General features: G+C 42.7%; 1 pseudogene; it reads left to right on the top strand.

Moving 5' to 3' along the window:
- The first annotated feature begins 11083 nt into the window (after nt 1–11083).
- On the top strand, nt 11084–20932 carry LOC102078081 (sorting nexin-14-like; annotated as a pseudogene).
- The last annotated feature ends 86 nt before the right edge of the window (nt 20933–21018 follow it).

Below are 21018 nucleotides of genomic sequence, written 5' to 3'. Positions count from 1 at the left end.
CATTGAGATTAAAAACCTCTTTTTCAAGGGAGTCCTGGCCAAGAGGCAGCACATTTCCAAACAAATACATACAAACAAACAAAGTTAAAAATTACACAAAACAATTACACATTATTGAGGCAGTCTGTAGCCCTTTGAGTTTAGTTTTAAAAACATTTAAAGACAACAGTTCAGTCAGTTTCCAGTCTTTCTGTAACAGGTTCCACGAAAAAGGCGCAGAGTGGACAAAGGCTTTCTTACCCAACTCTGTGCGGACAAGGGGAACAGACAGCAGCAGCTGATCATTTACCAATGCCCCTGTCTTCTAATGGCCAAAGAAGGCCATTTTACTCTTAAGTACAAGTCACTTAGGCGCCGTGTGAGAGAAAGAATGTGAATGTTTAGGCTTTTACGACTAGGTGGGGGCAACTAGAGGCTATAAGGGCTTGAGTAACCCTCCACCAGCTGGAGATTTGCTGTGACCCTCTGCATGCATGTCTCCCCATCCGGATGGTTTATGCTCAAAAGTGTTGAATTGTATGGAATAAAGTAATTGTTGATTGAGCATTTATACACCGAGTATTGTCCTTCCTTCAGCCCAAAGATCGAAAGAATTGGGAGAACTTAACAACTCAAAATTCTTCAAAACTTAGAGACAGAAGGAAGTTCTGGATAAACATAATGTAGCAAATCACATAAGGATGGAGCGTTGGAATCTATAATTTTGTGAAATAACACGCAGTAAAATGCTGACCATGTTGATTATGTTTCTACTAGTGTGTAGACATTGGCTAATCTGACCAGGAAATGTTATAAAAAGGATTGTCGGAACAGTCAGCGTTAAAGTCACCTTTGACAGTCCAGACTGGGATGGCGTTGGACATCCTCAGGGGGGAGAAAGGTGGGTGTGACCAAGATGTGGTTTGGCTTGTTGTATATTTCAAAATGATATAGCTCTGGATGGGCCAGTTACCAGGGCATGGAAGGATGACAGACATTATTAAATGAGGAGAAGAAATTTGCTGGGATTGAAGGTCCTCTGGGTGAGTGGTTGACTAAAGCATGCATAAAATAAGAGATCATTTTGTTATTGATTGGTAATAGATTGATAATTAGCCACATTCACAGTTGTATTGACTTACTGTGGATGCAGTCTACTTTATGTTTAAGCACTCTAATTAACAGATTGAAAATAGTGAGGGAAAAACAGTGAGAACAGACTGAGTGACAAATGTGAAGTTCCTATTAATACAGGGTTTTGTTTCTAGGCAATTCTGTGGACGCAGGCTCTGGGTGGAGCCAGGAGTTGAACAGATCTAACAGGATAATTAAATTGATTTCATTCCCTAGCACAGGATGTCACTGACCTTTTCTTTTAATTTTCAAGCTCGGGTGAATTGACAGATGGGAGTGTGTCAAAGAGGGGGAAGTTGGGTTTTAACATCAAACAATGGTTTTATGAACATTTTATGACTTTATTTGTGTGTTTAATAATTTAGGTATGGTAAAACTTAAGCTTATAATGTGTTAGAATTAAAAATGGTTCATTTGTTTTTGATGTCTTTTACTAAAATGAGTGGTTATAATTATTTTCATACACACATTGCAAATGTGCTCATAATGAGTTGGCACTCAGTCTTTTGAAGGTCATAAGCTTCGTTCGGCGTGATGTCCGGACTGATATGTTGTAGGTATTGACTTTGAGTGCAGAGGATGCAAACACGCTTACACACATAGATTAGGATTAGAATAAGTCCCTGGGTCAGAGACTCCCGAATATGATATTGTAGATCAAATTTGCATTACTGGAAGAACAATGGACAAGAACATTAGATTATCAAGGCTAGGCAGGGAGATGTTTTGGTTTTCTGTCTCTTACAGAGAAAGGAACAGACACCAGACGAGGTCACAGAGATACGAGGATCCTTCGCAACAGAGACAGACACAGAGACTACCAAGACCGCAACTGGGGTGAAGTGTCATGGCGTTTGGGCTCCGACTAGTCACCTCGAGAGGATGGATCCCATAAACAGAGGAATAACCATGAAGGGGTTGGCGAAAATCCAGGAATCAACCAGAAGAGGGGGACCCAGAAAAGAAGCAGAGACCACTAGAGATTCACCAGTGTAAGGGGTATCTCACCGGTGTCAGTGGGTTCAGTGGTGAGGGAGGAGTGCTGATTGAGCTCAGCTCGCACTCTCATTCTCTCCTGCCACTGACCAAATTTAGGCTCACTGATACTTTTGTGTGTGACCAACCTCAAGCATGAAGTGTTCTCAAGTGGGAGCTGGAGTCTTACTACTTGACCACCTCGAACACCTGAGGTTGTTGTCTCATTCCCTGAGCCAGAGGACAGCTAGAGAGTGTCAGAGCGAGGGCAGTGGACCTGGGAACGGTGACCCGGGCCCATGATGCCATTGTTGAACATGGAAGCAGCTGAGTGGGTCGAGGAGTGACACAACGCAACGTATGGTGACCTCTTGTGGTCAAGAGGTCAAGAGAGGGAGTGTGGAGATCAGGGTTGAACCAGTGTTGTCTCACATGTACAGATGACTTGGCAAAGAACCAAGTTTGATGCAAAAAACAAAAACACATTATTTGTTCCATTACTTTACTCAAATCTATGAAAAATATCAAAGATAACACAGCGTGAAAGACACTAAACAGTTAGTAGATGGAGGATTTGGATTCTTGATCCAGTGTCATCTGAAAGTGTCTGCTTGGAAACACACTGACAATGCAGTAAAAGCATACTTGGATACAAAAACATGCAGTGGAGAACTATCAGTCATGGATGGGCCTCCCCAGAGCCCTACCTCAGTATTATTGAAGCAGTGTGGAATCGTCCACACAAAGAAGAGCTTTGTCCTTCAAGAAGCTAGGAGAGCTGTTCCTGAAGACTACTTAAAGAGATGACAGAAAGCTGCCTCGGCTGAAGAATAAAGGTGCTCACACCAAATACTGACTATGACCCAGTAAAGAACTGAGGGGTGACACAAAACCTCTGCACAGTACTGCAGGACAGATTCTATGTAGCTCACCATAGTGCAACTCACTTGACATCCTGATTGATTTGCCAGGCCATTGCCTGTAGACTTCCCCTGAGCTCCGCTACCTCTGAACGCAGAGATGCTATGCAGCATAGCACTTGGTCCAGTTGCTGCTCTGGGGAAAGCCCCTGATCCACAGCCTCCACTGCTGCCGGAGCCTGCTGCTGGGCCTCCATCTCTGAAGACAGAAACAGGAGTTACTTGTTTCAATTTAATAAGTACTGTACCCATGTCTCCAACCTGCCTCCAGGTTGCAGTGACAATGATACTTGTGGCCTGGTCTATCTGGAATACCTCCACTGGGAGATTTTAGTCAGCACAAAAGGCATTACAACTTAATATACAGGAACAGTTAACTTATTAATCAGTTTATAACAATGATGTAAATCTTATTTTTAAAATGCCAGTATGAAAAGGAAACGTGCTATGCTTTGTTTTAGACTTGAATAAATGGAAATAAAAGCCAGTCTCAAGTCAGACTCTGGTCAGTATATTCAACAGTGTTTGCCCAAAAACTGTTGTAAATGAGTTCTTACAATCTATCCAACATATCAACATATACACACACACACACACACACACACACACGGCCAGGGGCTATGATATATAATTTATATTTTTTATATGAAATTATATATTATAGCCCCTTGAGAAAACCTGTTGACTGCAGTCTCCTTACAATCTAAGCAAAGGTCCTACACATAGAGCATCCTGAAAAATGGAGACGTCCCTTTCTGGAACAACACTAGCCTGGCCATCACCGCTATAAGAAAGACGTGATACTAAACATTCAGTGACGTTCATGTTAAATTGAATCCTGGGCAACCATGTAGCTCATGGTTCTCCTGGGCAGCTGAGGTCAGTGCCAGCCTACCCTGGGCATCCAGCGTGTCCCCCAGCAGCGCTCCTCCATCCGCTGGCCGTGTCTCCAGCACAAGGCTCTGGGACCACCTCCTGCTGTCCCAGAGCCTGTAAACGAATGCAACCAAGCCGGCCGTGGCCCCGACAGCCAGCCCGACTAACGCGTTCCTCCCGAGCGGCATGACTATATGCGTTCTGTCTGATAAGAAAGGTAAAAGAAAGAAAGGCCTCCAAGTAAATAATTTGCCCGCTCCAGCTCCTACGACCAAATACAAACAGTGGGGAAGAGGGTTAGCTCAACCCACCACAGCTTCCAAGCTAGCAAGGAGTATATATTCATGCTAGCATTTATGGCGCCTAAAACACATTTATAATACACACATACTACACACTTATAACATCTAACAAAAAAACAGGCTTAATAATAACAATAATTGAACTAAAATCGCAATCAGAAACATCAGGGTGGCTAAATATGAATTATATGTGTTTTAAAGTGTTGGAAAGAAATGACACCCACCTCTCCCAGGAGAATTGTAGAAAAGGGGAGAGGCCAAAGGGGTACACTGTATTTATTGGGTTGCACCAAAGAAGAAGAAGGAGAAAAGAATGAGGAGGGCCTCTAACTGATAATGAACGTAACTACAGGCTTGGAGGTCCTAAAAGTCAGGTATAAAAGGAACGGTTTGGGGGTTTAGCACACATTTTGTGTAATTATAACAAGATGTGATTTATGACCCATCTACACGATGCCCATTTCTATGCTGGTTCCGAACAAATAACCACTCTTACGTCATCAGCGTAGATGCCTTGGAGTCAGAATAGCGCTTCAGAATCTAAAACTGCACACGCACGACTGAGCGTTCGCAGCTTCACCTTCCTCAGAAGTGTCAATGGAAAATTGTACTTAGTAGTCAGTATAATCTTTTAATGATATAAGTTTCCATATATGCTTAGAGGTATATAATCGATTGTTTAGTGATAGGATGTGTGATCCTTGATAGTTTGAAAAGACTTTGTGTGCATTCCAGGGTGTTCTGGCTTTCACACCCACATTTTGGGAGCATGGGAGAGGTCGTACCTTCTTTTATTGTTTTATGATATGATAAATGTATCTATGTCTGTTTTTAGCTAAGTGCCTTTTGTTTAGATGAACTGCTGGACTTCCAGACCACCAGGTGTAGGGAAGTCTTTATGGGGTCACACTCTGACCCCACACAGACACAGAACCAATCTAAATAAAGACCAGGGCAGTGGCACGGCGCGAGTCTCGGAGCCCTCCATTCCGCGCGAGTGTTCTGTGACTGCCCTTGCTGCAAGTAAAAAAACTGTGTTTCTCTCCTCTCTGATTCGAAGCTGAAGAAGTGTCTTAGAATACATCTCTTGACATTTGTTTTGGTCCTTCGTAGCCGGTGCAGAAACATCAGAACTGTTATCTGTGACTCTGTTCCAAGATCTGGCGGACTGATTCCTGACGCCGTGGGGAGCCAGCACCGAAGTTTGTGCACAGCCCTCTTAGAATTCGGGTCCGGACCGGTGTTTATAGTTTGGTCCGCGGCAGTGGGATTCAGTCTGACGATCCGAACCACCAGTGAGACACCTGAGGGTGAGAAACACTATTTTGATATATATAAAACGGCCGCAAAGGTTTTAAGAAACGTGATAAAATAGGTTTAAGTTCGCCAAAAAGAACTAAGTTTAGACTGGTTTTAGAGGTAGCCGAAATTACTTTGTGACAAATTAGCGCGCAAATGTCTGTGTGTGTATGTGTCTGGAAGTAAGTTGATTTTACAGCACAATACGCTGCTGAACTACTTCCATTTTGTGTTCTTTGCTTGAGGCTCACATACTGGTGACAAAGGAGAACGGTTGAGTTTTATCTCATAAAACTGATACCGCTTCATCTCTAGGGTGAAGTCGAAGGCCGTATCAGCAACCACTCTGAAGTCAACCGTGCCAGTGACGGCCCAGCAAAATCTTTGAAAATGGGGAATAAACAAGTAAAATTAACACCTGATGAGGAATGGCTAGAAAAACAACATACCGGAGCAGGTAAAATAAGTGCAAATAGGTGGAGAAATCCACGAAAAGCTACAAACCGCAGCTGGGAAGGGAAATGCAATCCCTCAGCTGTTACCCAGCTGAGAGCTGCCCTGAAACAAGAAATTCCATTCAAATGTTATAAGTTTTCAGGAAACACAGCAGCCTTGAAGAGCGTGTGGAAAAGGCCAGCCCACATCAGCAGCAGCTAAGATGTGCTCTGGTGAATGGCTTTCCCCCACCCCTTGCTGAAACAAAATGGTTAGATGATTCTTTAGATTGCCCTGAACAATAACAGCCTGTGCTCCAGACCATTAATTTAACCAGTTGTTAACAGTAATCTGCATTAAGCTTAGGGTTGCTCAAATTCAGTACAATGACATATGAGATGAAGTAAAATAGGCAAATATTTAAACTAATGAAGTGCATAGAGGCACTTGACCTGTTTGAAAAACTGTCATCCTATTATGAGCCATGGTTGAGATATAGAGCACACCTATGAAAACAACTAATATGCTGAACCCTGTGTAAAACAGCTAAAACTACATGATGGAGAAGCTGAATTGAATATGAAAGTGCAAGTCTTTGCCACTGTGGGGCAAAGCACGCAACCACTGTGTGAGGTTGCGTTGCGGTCTCTTCTGAGCTGATGAGTAAGCTACACATCATCAGATCGAGAGCTGGCTGAGAACTTATCAAAGAGAGGGAAACAAAACTGTGATAACTATGATAACTGGAGTGTGCAGCGTTTCCGTGAGCAGTTTTCCTGCATCTTGACTTGTGTGTAGAGTGTTCATAGCATCAGCAATCATGTTCTTGTTTATTTGTTTTGTTGGGTTGAAAAATAACTATATAAACTTGTGCTCATACTTATGGATCACCATGGCACATGCCATTGGCCATATGATTTATTTATGCAGATGAAAAAAGTGAGTGTGAATGTGTCTGATGTCACAGTGTGTGTGTGCACTGTGTAAAAGTAATTGCCTCCAATTGTGAGAGCGCTGATTCTGCAGGTTACCAGTTGCAAAAAAAAAAAAAAAGAGAGAGAGAGAGAGATGTGTTGGTTAAGCAGTGATGATAATAATGAAAATGTCTTAGTTTTGTCACTTTTAGATGAAAAGCAGACCTGAATCAATTTTCCACATGCAGCGGTCGGAAGAAAGTTATAGTTTAACACCATTGGAAACGTTCAGGCCAATTTCTGGCTAACTTATTTACAGCGCCATGTGTCCCTCAACCTCACAAGCGAGCTCTCACTCCTCCCTGAAGACAAGGAATGCAGTTCCAAAGAGCAATAACATGGCAGATAAAGAGACAGCAGCAAAGTCCTGAGCAAAGAGACACCGCAAGCAGCAGCAGTGTGGACAAACAGCATCGGAGAAGAAAAGCAAACCCATCATCCTGACTGATTGTATGAATGGCACTGTGTTTCCAACAAGCTGCAACTTCACTGTGCATGTGAAAAGAACTTTTGAGGAGACTGTTGGAGTTTGACATTTGCCACTTTTGGAGTAAAATGGCAAGAAGAGACAGTGGAACACAGGACAGAGGCCTGAAGTGAGGTGATGGGGGTTGGCAGAGGCCATAAAACTTGAGTGCTGACGAGGCCTGCAAAATAGCAGAGAGACCCTCCTGGATACATCAGAGCCACTGCAAAAGGGTTGAGGTCCCAGGAAACCCCGACACCCCCGAGGAACCACATTAGGGAAATCTCACCCACACTTGATTGCTTCAGTGGTGAGGGGGAAGTGCTGATTGGGCGCCCGTAGGGAATTGCTCGCACTTCAACCTCCAGCCGCTGACCAACTCTAGGGCAGCCAAGTGACAGGGTGTGACGGACCTGTGCAACCATGGGAAGGTGGACCCTCTTGGTTACTTTGACTACGATGCTCACCCTTACAGGACCCCAGCTGATGCCGGAAACAGCTGAATCACGAGGCAGACAGAAAAGATGGACGCAAGACAACTGCCACCTAAGAGACATGACACAAGACCACATCCACCCTTGGATGAACAATGCCTGGTACCGCTATATCCACGACAGGACCAGGGAACTGGAAAAAGCATGCTGAGGATTGAAACTCTGGACTACCGTTTTGGACTCTTCTTGAACGCTTCGTGCAAAATCAACGAGGAGCAGAACCAGGAAATTGATGCATTACGGATCACAGTGATGCAACATCGAGTAGCTCTGGACATGATACTAGCAGAGAAAGGGGGACTTTGCGTCCTCTTCAACAACACCTGCTGCACTTACATACCAGACAATGTACACTCATCAAACATGACTGGCGCCCTGAACGCTTTGAGACAGATCCAGCAGGCCCAAAATCAGGACTATGTAAGTGATACAAGTGACTGGTTTTCTTGGCTTTACACTGGCTCCTGGTTACAGGTGCTAAAAAGACTATTCATCGGAGTTGGAGTGTCTTTACTTTTATTTTGTTTTTGTAACATGTATCCTGCCATGTCTAAAACTCATGATTAACCGCATAATATTTTCCACTGTTGCTGCATACATAGCCGTCAAAAATGATGATGATGACTCCGACCTGTTGGAACATGAAGACTTTGTGTGATTAATGACGATGTGACAGAAAATGTTCAACAAGATGTTACATACTGATATCTCACTTAAAAGTTATACTGACAACAGGAGGGAATGTCTCACATGTACAGATGACTTAGCAAAGAACCAAGTTTGATGCAAAAAACAAAAACACATTATTTGTTCCATTACTTTACTCAAATCTATGAAAAATATCAAAGATAACACAGCGTGAAAGACACTAAACAGTTAGTAGATGGAGGATTTGGATTCTTGATCCAGTGTCATCTGAAAGTGTCTGCTTGGAAACACACTGACAATGCAGTAAAAGCATACTTGGATACAAAAACATGCAGTGGAGAACTATCAGTCATGGATGGGCCTCCCCAGAGCCCTACCTCAGTATTATTGAAGCAGTGTGGAATCGTCCACACAAAGAAGAGCTTTGTCCTTCAAGAAGCTAGGAGAGCTGTTCCTGAAGACTACTTAAAGAGATGACAGAAAGCTGCCTCGGCTGAAGAATAAAGGTGCTCACACCAAATACTGACTATGACCCAGTAAAGAACTCTGAGGGGTGACACAAAACCTCTGCACAGTACTGCAGGACAGATTCTATGTAGCTCACCATAGTTCAACTCACTTGACATCCTGAATGATATGTTCAATGACCTGTAGGCCTTCCTTGAGCTCAGCTACCTCTAAACGTAGAGATGCCACGCAGCAGCACTCCTCCATCCGCCTGGGCCGCTGGCCATGTCTCCAGCACAAGGCTCTGGGACCTCCTCCTGCTGATCTGCCTGTAAACGAAGAAGGCAACCAAGCACAAGCCGGCCGTGGCGCCAACAGCCAGCCCGACTAAGACTGTTCTCCCGAGCGGCATGACTATGCGTTCTGTCTGATAAGAAAGGTAAAAGAAAGAAAGGCCTCCAAGTAAATAATTTGCCCGCTCCAGCTCCTACGACCAAATACAAACAGTGGGGAAGAGGGTTAGCTCAACCCACCACAGCTTCCAAGCTAGCAAGGAGTATATATTCATGCTAGCATTTATGGCGCCTAAAACACATTCATGATACACACATACTGTGTATCATGAATGTATAATGTGATTTATGACCCTGTTACATCTACACGATGCCCATTTCTATGCTGGTTCCGAACAAATAACCACTCTTACGTCATCAGCATAGACGCCTTGGAGTCAGAATAGCGCTTCAGAATCTGAGACCTCACATGCACGACTGAGCGTGCGCAGCTTCACCTTCCTCGGAAGGAAACCCTTAGCTGTGTGTGCACGGTGCACGCTTCGTGGTCCCATATATCCCACAATCCATGATGCAAAAAACAAAAACACATTATTTGTTCCATTACTTTACTCAAATCTATGAAAAATATCAAAGATAACACAGCGTGAAAGACACTAAACAGTTAGTAGATGGAGGATTTGGATTCTTGATCCAGTGTCATCTGAAAGTGTCTGCTTGGAAACACACTGACAATGCAGTAAAAGCATACTTGGATACAAAAACATGCAGTGGAGAACTATCAGTTATGGATGGGCCTCCCCAGAGCCCTACCTCAGTATTATTGAAGCAGTGTGGAGTCGTCCACACAAAGAAGAGCTTTGTCCTTCAAGAAGCTAGGAGAGCTGTTCCTGAAGACTACTTAAAGAGATGACAGAAAGCTGCCTCGGCTGAAGAATAAAGGTGCTCACACCAAATACTGACTATGACCCAGTAAAGAACTGAGGGGTGACACAAAACCTCTGCACAGTACTGCAGGACAGATTCTATGTAGCTCACCATAGTTCAACTCACTTGACATCCTGATTGATTTGCCAGGCCATTGCCTGTAGACTTCCCCTGAGCTCCGCTACCTCTGAACGCAGAGATGCTATGCAGCATAGCACTTGGTCCAGTTGCTGCTCTGGGGAAAGCCCCTGATCCACAGCCTCCACTGCTGCCGGAGCCTGCTGCTGGGCCTCCATCTCTGAAGACAGAAACAGGAGTTACTTGTTTCAATTTAATAAGTACTGTATCCATGTCTCCAACCTGCCTCCAGGTTGCAGTGACAATGATACTTGTGGCCTGGTCTATCTGGAATACCTCCACTGGGAGATTTTAGTCAGCACAAAAGGCATTACAACTTAATATACAGGAACAGTTAACTTATTAATCAGTTTATAACAATGATGTAAATCTTATTTTTAAAATGCCAGTATGAAAAGGAAACGTGCTATGCTTTGTTTTAGACTTGAATAAATGGAAATAAAAGCCAGTCTCAAGTCAGACTCTGGTCAGTATATCCAAAAGTGTTTGCCCAAAAACTATTGTAAATGAGTTCTTACAATCTATCCAACATATCAACATATATACGTATATATATATATATCTCTATATATCTCTCTCTCTCTCTCTCTCTCTCTCTCTATATATATATATATATATATATATATATATATATATATATATACATATATACATATATAGATATAGATAGATAGATATATCTCTATATATATATATCTCTATATATCTCTATATCTATATATACATACATACATACATACTCGGCCAGGGGCTATAATATATAATTTATATTTTCTATATGAAATTATATATTATAGCCCCTTGAGAAAACCTGTTGACTGCAGTCTCCTTACAATCTAAGCAAAGGTCCTACACATCGTCCCTTTCTGGAACAACACTAGCCTGGCCATCACCGCTATAAGAAAGACGTGATACTAAACATTCAGTGACGTTCATGTTAAATTGAATCCTGGGCAACCATGTAGCTCATGGTTCTCCTGGGCAGCTGAGGTCAGTGCCAGCCTATCCTGGGCATCCAGCGTGTCCCCCCAGCAGCGCTCCTCCATCCGCTGGCCGTATCCTCCTGTTGTCCCAGAGCCTGTAAAGGAAGGCAACCAAGCTGGCCGTGGCCCCGACAGCCAGCCCGATTAAGGCGGTTCTTCCGAGCGGCATGACTATGCGTTCTGTCTGATAAGAAAGGTAAAAGAAAGAAAGGCCTCCAAGTAAATAATTTGCCCGCTCCAGCTCCTACGACCAAATACAAACAGTGGGGAAGAGGGTTAGCTCAACCCACCACAGCTTCCAAGCTAGCAAGGAGTATATATTCATGCTAGCATTTATGGCGCCTAAAACACATTTATAATACACACATACTACACACTTATAACATCTAACAAAAAAACAGGCTTAATAATAACAATAATTGAACTAAAATCGCAATCAGAAACATCAGGGTGGCTAAATATGAATTATATGTGTTTTAAAGTGTTGGAAAGAAATGACACCCACCTCTCCCAGGAGAATTGTAGAAAAGGGGAGAGGCCAAAGGGGTACACTGTATTTATTGGGTTGCACCAAAGAAGAAGAAGGAGAAAAGAATGAGGAGGGGCTCTAACTGATAATGAACGTAACTACAGGCTTGGAGGTCCTAAAAGTCAGGTATAAAAGGAACGGTTTGGGGGTTTAGCACACATTTTGTGTAATTATAACAAGATGTGATTTATGACCCATCTACACGATCCCCATTTCTATGCTGGTTCCAAACAAATAACCACTCTTACGTCATCAGCGTAGACGCCTTGGAGTCAGAATAACGCTTCAGAATCTAAAACTGCACACGCACGACTGAGCGTGCGCAGCTTCACCTTCCTGGGAAGGAAACCCTTAGCTGTATATGCCACGGTGCACGCTTCGTGGTCCCATATATCCCACAATCCATAGCGCGGCGGTGGGTGTGGATAATGCAGCCGCAAAATACGGCAGAAGGGAGCGGCCGAAGAGTGAACTGTCAAAAGTAAGTACTGAATATGATGTCAGTACTTATGTGCGAAATATATGTAATGTCTATCACTTGTTGGAAGCATGCCATTGCTTACTTACACATTGATGATGATGAATAAAAAGGCACAAAAGCAGCAGCGGTTCATAATCTTTGCTATTGACTTTATCTTGTAGTCGTACCAGCAGGAGCTGTTTCCGCTGGACCACAGCTGTGCTGTTTGTGGAAAAATCAAGTGCAAAAGGCACAGGTGAGTGACGTGGTTATGCTGTTGTGCAATGGTCGTAGACTGGACAGAAGCTGACTTGTGTTTCATTGAAACCTTATATCTATTTCAGCAGCAGTTATATATTTAGCATAATAAATGCTTAATGCCTGACGTTGTTTACAGGTTATCTGTGACCAAGTCCATATCACTGTGTTACTACGTATGCTATATATATGTGTGTGTGTGTGTGTACATATATATATATATATATATATATATATATATATATATATATATATAAAACTGGGTTGACAACAATAAGTTACCTACTTATTAGGTCATGGGAGATTTAGCAGTGCCATCTAGTGGTCAGACTGAATTTTTTCTATTTCATTTCTTTTTTTTTTCAATTTTGATCATATTTATAGACCGACTCTGTTACTGGAAAACTATCAGCCATGGCTTGACCTGAAAATTCCTTCTAAAGTGGATGCCTCACTCTCAGAGGTAATATACATATTCGTTAAACACGTTATTATTTTTAAATAAACATTAAATTAATCTATCAAATTATGGCACAATAAAATCTATTGTTTTTATTTTAGATTCTAGAGCTTGTTCTGGAAAATTTTGTATATCCTTGGTACAGGTAAGAGTTTCTTGTATCCTTCCTCCGAGTTCAAACTGTGTTGTGTCCTGTGACGTGAGGGGACAGATTTCTTTTTCCTTTCAGAGACATCACAGACCACGAGGCGTTTGTCGACGAGCTGAGAGTGACCTTGCGTTTCTCTGCAGCTGTGCTGGTTCGTCGGACTCAGAAGGTGAAACTTAGACTCTATAAAGATAAAAACTTTGAATGTTTTAAACTCATCTTCATCATTTTCAAATAAACTTGTCTCTCTCTCTTAGGTGGATGTGGCATCTCTCATCACATAAAAGCTCCTTAAAGTCTCCATGAAGCACATTGAAATTATTAGCAAAGCAAGGCAGAAGGGTATGGCAGATATAATCACACAGAGCAGTTTGTTTTTTATTTCTTTTATCATAAAAAATGTTTTTTGGTTTCTTTTCAGTAAAAAACATAGAGCATCTTCAACAAGCTGCCCTGGAGGAATATGGTCCTGATCTCCACGTGGCTCTTCGCAGTCGCAGAGATGAGCTTCTCTACCTCAGGAAGCTGACTGAGATACTGTTCCCTTACATCCTGCCGCCCAAGGCCACAGACTGCAGGTAACTGACTGCTCTGGAAGTAAAGCCCATGCACTGCAACCATATATTTACCCAATTAAGTCACAACATGAATGCACAGCATGATTCTACCATGAGAATAGTGTCATTTGTGACACTATGCAGCACTACGTCTTTATTGCTTCGTTCTCTTATTTCCTGCTTTTGTATCAGGTGCTAAAGCTGGAGTTGAAGGAAATTCAAGAACAGCAAGATCTTCTCTTTCGTTTTATGAACTTCCTAAAGCAAGAAGGCGCTGTCCATGTCCTCCAATTCTGCCTCGCAGTTGGCAAGTATTCAATTTTTTTCTCTAAATTGTTAGTAGTTGTTAATAGTTCTTGTTACCTTAATTACTCAGTTCTGTCAGTCAACAGCTTTTCATCACCCCATCTGAAATTATCAGGAAAAATTACCACTCATGGGTTGCAGAGTTAACCTATCACTGTGACGTATTGATGTCTGACTCTCTGAACTTCTCAGAGGAGTTCAACGACAGGATTCTGTGCCCTGAGCTGTTGGATTCAGAGAAGATGATGCTCCATAAGGAATGTGCTGCCTTTCTTTTTTTTAACAGAATCACTGTGCCCTGCCTGGGGCCGAGCCGTCAAGGAGGGCTTCAGTTTCATAAGCACTAGCTGATACTACGATAATGATATATAATCTTTTAGCACTCATCTCATTTCACCCCTAAATACATGTTTTATTTGGTGAGTGTGCTGTAGCTGCAAAAAGAGAGAACACTGAGTAAACTGACCTTTATGAGCTAATCATAGCATGTGTCACCAGTAAGCCTATAAGCAGATAAAGCTAATAAAAGCATTATATCCAAAATGAGAGAATTAAAATGAAGGAAAACTCATTTTCTGTTTCACCTGAAAGCAAACTTGTTATAAAGGCAGTTTCCAAAGCAGCATAAATTACGCTACTCAAAACGATAGATGGGATAGCATATAATTGCTTTCGCAGCCCACAATCACATGTGACCAGTTTCGAGGCTAACCTCCCTCCATACCTGCAATTAAGAAACCTTCTCCACCTCTGCCCGTTTGTCTGCCCATTACGCCCATCTGTGTATTTCCTTTTTTCGTTTTTTTGCCTGTCCCGTTTGGCTCTTTTGCCATCAGAATTATTGTCTAAAGGCGAAGAAAGATGCCCAATGGATTTACTTTACCAAATGGACCATCCCAGCCTTGCCGTAATGGTCTGTTTGATTCACCTTTTATTGTTTATTTTATTTTCACTTGTTGAATACGGGATAGACTTGACTGGGGGAAAGAAAAACAGTTGAGAAGAGGGACGGAGAAAAAGGGCAAAAAACAAAAACCAACAGAATAAGCAGACAAAAAAATACATATATCGATCACCTGTTGAGAAAGAAAAAAGAAAACAAGCAGAAGAAAACGAGAGTAATAGAATAAACAACATCACGATGATATATGGGAATATGACAGTAAATACTAAATATTAAACATTATTGTGCAGCACGTAAGATCGACAGCGCACAGTGTGCTCTGAGGTAGGAGCCAAAAAGGGTGTGGTTTGTGTGTGTGAGCACCCGTGTGTACACCTGTGAGCATGAACGCGCTTCTTTTTAAAAGGTTCCTTCATGTAATGATCTGCTAGAGGGTGTGGGGGAGCCACTGCCCCGTCCTCCAGGGCATGAAGCAGGTATGGAGGAGATCAAAACTCCACAACATCCAGAGGCCCCCAGAACACAAGAGACCAAGGAAGACCAACAGAGGGGCAGCCGTGCCACTATCCCAGAAAGAGCTGAGGAGAGTCCCTCAGCAGGGAGGGGTCACTCAGCAGCCGCGGAGCAGAAGCATCTGTGTATTTCCACCATCGTGCCTGCGTCTGTGACCGTATGTCCACTCTGATTCTGTGACCACCATACTGCCTGCCCTGGTATGATCCACGAGCCGCTCCCTCCTCTTGGCCGTGGGGATGTGACCCTGTTCTGCTTTTAGCTCCTGGGACTGGAGCCCCGAGTCCCCGTCCTCACTGTTCACCGCCTCTGGCAGCTCTTCACCTGCATCTTCTAACTCCCTCCATGCCCAGTCCATGTTCACAAACTTCCCGTATGGCTCGCTATCCCACCGCCACTCATCACCCAAGTAAGTCAGGGTCCATCTGTCTGTCACAGGTCGCTCAGTGTGATGTCATGCTATCCAGTTTCACACCCATGTGACCCCAGTCCCAGCCGGACGCCTGCATGGTGGGGTCTATGCACGGGATCCTGTTTTAATTTGTCGTTTTGTTTCCTCCAGTCTCGTTTTCGACACCGCAGCCACTTTTTCTGTGCTCGGCTTCTTGTGTAGTAGGCGTATCTCTGTGCGTCATGTGGTGATTTTTATTTTACGTGAGCAAACCGGCACTCACACAGAGCACCTGTGATGTTGTGTGCTTTTTATCGGTTGTCAGGTAACTGATCATCATCAGCGTTTTTTACACCCTGAAAATATCCCCTCCAAGCTACACATCTGTCCATCACTGCTCAGCGCTTTGTTGTGTGTGTGTGTGTTTTTGTGGCTCTGCAGCGCTTTACCAGCAACCCAGGCATTTTATTGTAAGATGACTGTGAAGTTAAATGTTGTCATTGGTTTGGCTAGATTAACTTTCACCTCCCATGATACAGTAAGCTGCTTCTTCTTCCCTATAGTCCCTGCTCTGTCACCTCTCTGAAGCTGCATGTGCTTTGCTGAAGCCAAGCGCATCTCCTCCTTTGCTCCGTGTTTAATAGCCTCCTTGTTTGAACTGCAGGAGTACGTCTAAGAGGGGCGAGTCCTTTGGGATTAGCCGCATTGGCAGTAAGATCAAAGGAGTGTTCAAGAGCACAACGATGGAAGGAGCCATGCTGCCATCCTATGGGCTGGTAGAGGGGGAGGATGATATGGTAAGGCACATCTAAAAATGGCCTAAACATTCATTATAAGATGATGATAGTGTATAAAATAATGCTCACGTGGTGATAGTTGCTTTTTAGGGTTAAACTGCATGTCAAATTTAAAGCAGCGTGTCAAATGGTAAATGGCCTGTATTTATATAGCGCCTTACTAGTCCCTAAGGACCCCAAAGCGCTTTACATAACCAGTCATTCACCCATTCACGCACCCATTCACACACTGGTGATGGCAAGCTACGTTGTAGCCACAGCCACCCTGGGGCGCACTGACAGAGGCGAGGCTGCCGGACACTGGCGCCACCGGGCCCTCTGACCACCACCAGTAGGCAACGGGGTGAAGTGTCTTGCCCAAGGACACAACGACCGAGACTGTCCGAGCCGGGGCTCGAACCGGCAACCTTCCAATTACAAGGCGAACTCCCAACTCTTGAGCCACGATCTATTATTAGAAGTAACTGCAAACAGAGTCTTCAAGTCATATTGAGGGTCTCCTGAAGTAATTCCCACATGGTGGCGTTGGTGAGTAAAGAAAACAAAGCCACATAGTCTATTAATTCTACCTTATGGGCAAATCTTCAAGGTTTTCAGTGCAATTTGCCGACTCTGCCGAGTTTGACAAAGCTTGTTTTTGCCGATTTCTTCAGGCATAATAAAATGTGTCTATTTTTCCAATATTTAAATCCAACGTTTGGGTTCTGGCGTTTTCTGAGGTGGAGTCCATGAATTTGCCTGTTTTACAGTAGATAGTGTTGATTTTAAAGAGCAAGAGTTTCCCTGTGAAACCACAAAGACGACCTGCGAAAATGACTAAATATCCACCTTAAATGAAAGAAATTTTTTTTTAAAAAGTGTCAGATGAATGAAAATCCGCTAGTTTAAGAGCTTTTGTAAATTTATATTGCTGTGACTTCAAACACAGTCTGTTACAGCACTTTACTGTCTTTACTCTGTTAATTCCTTGTTCCGCATTTATTGTAAGGGGATATCCTGTGTATACGTTGCACTTCCCTTACTTGTGGTCAGGTCTCAGTCACCTTTTTTGTGTTTAGTTGTCCCTGATCTTCACATTTGCTGTTCAATTTAATAGTAATTTTGATAGGAGTAGATTATATGATTAAGGTAAAAAGAACCCATACACAAAGAACAAAAGAAGTCAAAGAAATTAAAGTCAGGCCTCTACCTTTGTGTGTTTTGCAGCATAAAAGTGGTCGTGTTGTTCATCTATCGTGTACTCCGCAAAGCCTTGACCTCAACCACTCTCACTTCCTTCTATTCAAGGTGGAGAAAGCCATGATAGTGCTGGAAGATGACCCCCCTATGCAGGCGGCCTCCACCCCGAGCACCCCGCGAAACCTCTCAGCCTGGAACATCACAATCCCGTACATTGATTTCTACGATGACGACATAAAGAGGGAGCGCATTCCAGTGTTTTGTATTGATGTAGAGCGCAATGACCGGAAGGCAGGTGAGGCTGTGCGGACCTTTTCCTTCAGTGTCACTTAGTGTCATCTGAGTGAAGTCACTCAACATTTCAGCTGGGACGTTTTTAGAGTCATCCGTGTCTTTTAATAGAATTGAACTCTGATTGAAAAAAGGATCTAAGGATAATTTTCTTATCAGAAAACCCCCAAAAAGCACACAATCTCAACCAACATATCTCATTAAAACATACTTGTTAATAATCTGTAATACTATTAGGTAACCAGTAACTAGTGTGACTAGCTGTTTTGGTTTGGGGTCATTAAAGGAACCATGTTTTGCATGCTGTAGATAATTTGGGCTCACATTGCACTGGTGGCTTCTGCTTTCGTCGTACACATCATTTCTGTAGATACTGTTTAATGACGCAATCTGTTTTTCAGGGTGGTGATCCAAATCAGTGTGGAGCAGAATACACCATAGAGATGTACAACTCTCCTGTTGAACACCTCAAGACTGAAGGTACACCAGATATAGAAGGAGTAAAGTTTGAGTCAGTTTTCAACTGTTTAAAATCTTTTCACATCTGTCAGCCAGGTTTGCCATTTTGATTAGGACACAAGATTTTTATGGCATTTTGTCATATGATGTTGCGCTGTTTCTTAAATTTTTTTGTGAAAAAAAAGAATGGTTCACCCACTCCATTCTGAATTGGAGCATTAAACAGTTTAAATACTCTGACTCTGGTACCTCTTCAAAGCCGTGTGAGGTCAGTCCTCAACAAATTCTCAGCACAAACAAAACTGGAACTTTTTAAAGCTGTTGCCTCTCATAATTGGTGACAGAGTGGAAGATGGAACAGATGACTTTCACCCCACTGCATCCAGACTGCAAATAAATCGCGCATGTGCGAAGGCACTGCTGGCATGTGATGCACAACAGCAGAAGAAAAGAACCTGTGAGGCTCAGTAACAGAGATTTTATTAGAAAACTACAGACATTTTGCACCAAAAAATAATATTTTTTTCCCAATGCATCTTGATAACTTCATTTCAGTTTTTTTTCTTTTCATCAACAAATAAAGGAGGTCACATATAAGCTACTTTTTTTTATTGCTCAAAACTTGTCTGAACACAGGCTGCACGTGTTGGTCCACTGTGATGTATGTGGCTGACGAAAACAAATTGTACAACCTAAAAATAACAAAGTTTTAGACCATTTGAAAAATGGCAAAAAATCATACTTTGCATGGTTGGATCTTAACAAGGTTCCAAGTAGAGCTTCAACATGCAACAAGAAGAAATAGGAGTGAAGCAAAACATTTTTTGAGCATGCAATTTATTAAAGACAACGCTTAAACTGAAACAGGCTGTTTTACAGCTGATCAAAAGTTTAGGACCACACCTCCAGAAAACATGGGTAAACCCCCAAAACAGAAAGTTCCAAACTTGAACTCAATAATTAATTGGTCCGCTGTTCTTGTTGATCACTTCATGCAAGCGTTTCCATGAGGTGAGTGGGAACATTTCTCCAAGTGGTGAAGATGGCCACACGAAGGGTGTCTACTGTCTGGAACTGTTGTCCATTCTCAGTTGGATTTAGATCAGGGAAAGACGCAGGATGGTCCAAAAGAGTGATGTTATTCTCCTGGAAGAAGTCCCTTGTCCTACGGGCATTGTGTACTGTAGCGTTGTCCTGTTGAAAAACCCAGTCGTTACCACACAGATGAGGGCCCTCAGTCATGAGGAATGCTCTCTGCATCATCTGGACATAGCCAGCAGCCTTTTGACACTCCTGCACCTCCTGAAGCTCCATTGTTCCACTGAAGGAAAAAGCATCTCCCCGACCATTGTGGCGCCCCCTCGTCTGTAGGGCGTAGAAAACATCTCAGGTGGGATCTGCTTGTCATGCCAGTAAGGTTGGAAGCCATCAGCACCATCAAGGTTGCATTTTTTTACAGGAGAAAAAAAAAGGTTATATTTTTTTCTCATCAGAGAATTTTTTTTTTGAAGCTCTTCACCACTAATGGCCTTAATTTGGGTTGAGGATTTTTTAGGTCTTCCACTTCACGTTTTTGTTCCATAACCCCCAGGATTATTTAGGAAATGACCGTCTTAACTGCATCCCACCTCAGCAGCGATAGCGCGCTGTGAGCGACCCTACTTATGCAGTTCAACAAGCCGACCATGTTCAAAAAGGAAATTTTTTTTTGCTTTTGCCATCAGAACATCCTGACAGTCTGACTACCTGACAGAAAATGACAATGAATCCACAGTTTTGCACAGATTTGGCCTTTTAAAGGCATGTGGTCCTAAACATTTGATCAGCTGTAAAACAGCCTGTCCCAGTTTAAGTTTGTGAAATGTAAGTTAAATGTTTTGTCTCATTCCCATTTCTGCTTGTTGCATGTTGTTGGAACCTTGTTAAGATCCAACCATGCAAAAGATGATTTTTGCCATTTTTCAAGTGGTCTTAAACTTTTGATCGGGACCGTATTTAATAATCGATTACTTTCTTCTGAATGGATTAAGAATGCTTTATGTCCGCATTGCAATGCATCACAATTGTAAATCATTATACGATTAATTGTGTCAGCTCTATTAGATGTAAGATTGTATATTTGCTTTTGAAATGGGCAGTTTGCTTTATTGTGCTTTGTATTTGCTTTCAGACTGCAAGGAAAGAACGCTAATGTACACCGAGCATCTGAAGAACAACATGCAAGTGCTCAAACACACTGGATCCAAAACCTGTTCCAGTTCCTCAGACACCATCAGAGACTGTTTTGAAAGCCCTCTACTATCAATCTGGATAAAAAGAATCTTTGCCAACCACTGCAAGTATCAAGTGTTTTAAATTTTGTTGGTTGGTTGTATTAAGTTTGATATTAATTAGATCAGTGCCTTTTTAGTCATTAATTTGATTATTAAATATTAACTGTTTAGGGCAGCACGGTGGCACGGTGGTTAGCACTGTT

Source organism: Oreochromis niloticus, linkage group LG19 (assembly GCF_001858045.2).
Source record: "Oreochromis niloticus isolate F11D_XX linkage group LG19, O_niloticus_UMD_NMBU, whole genome shotgun sequence".
Classification (NCBI taxonomy): domain Eukaryota; kingdom Metazoa; phylum Chordata; class Actinopteri; order Cichliformes; family Cichlidae; genus Oreochromis; species Oreochromis niloticus.
This window is presented reverse-complemented; position numbering and strand designations above follow the sequence as displayed.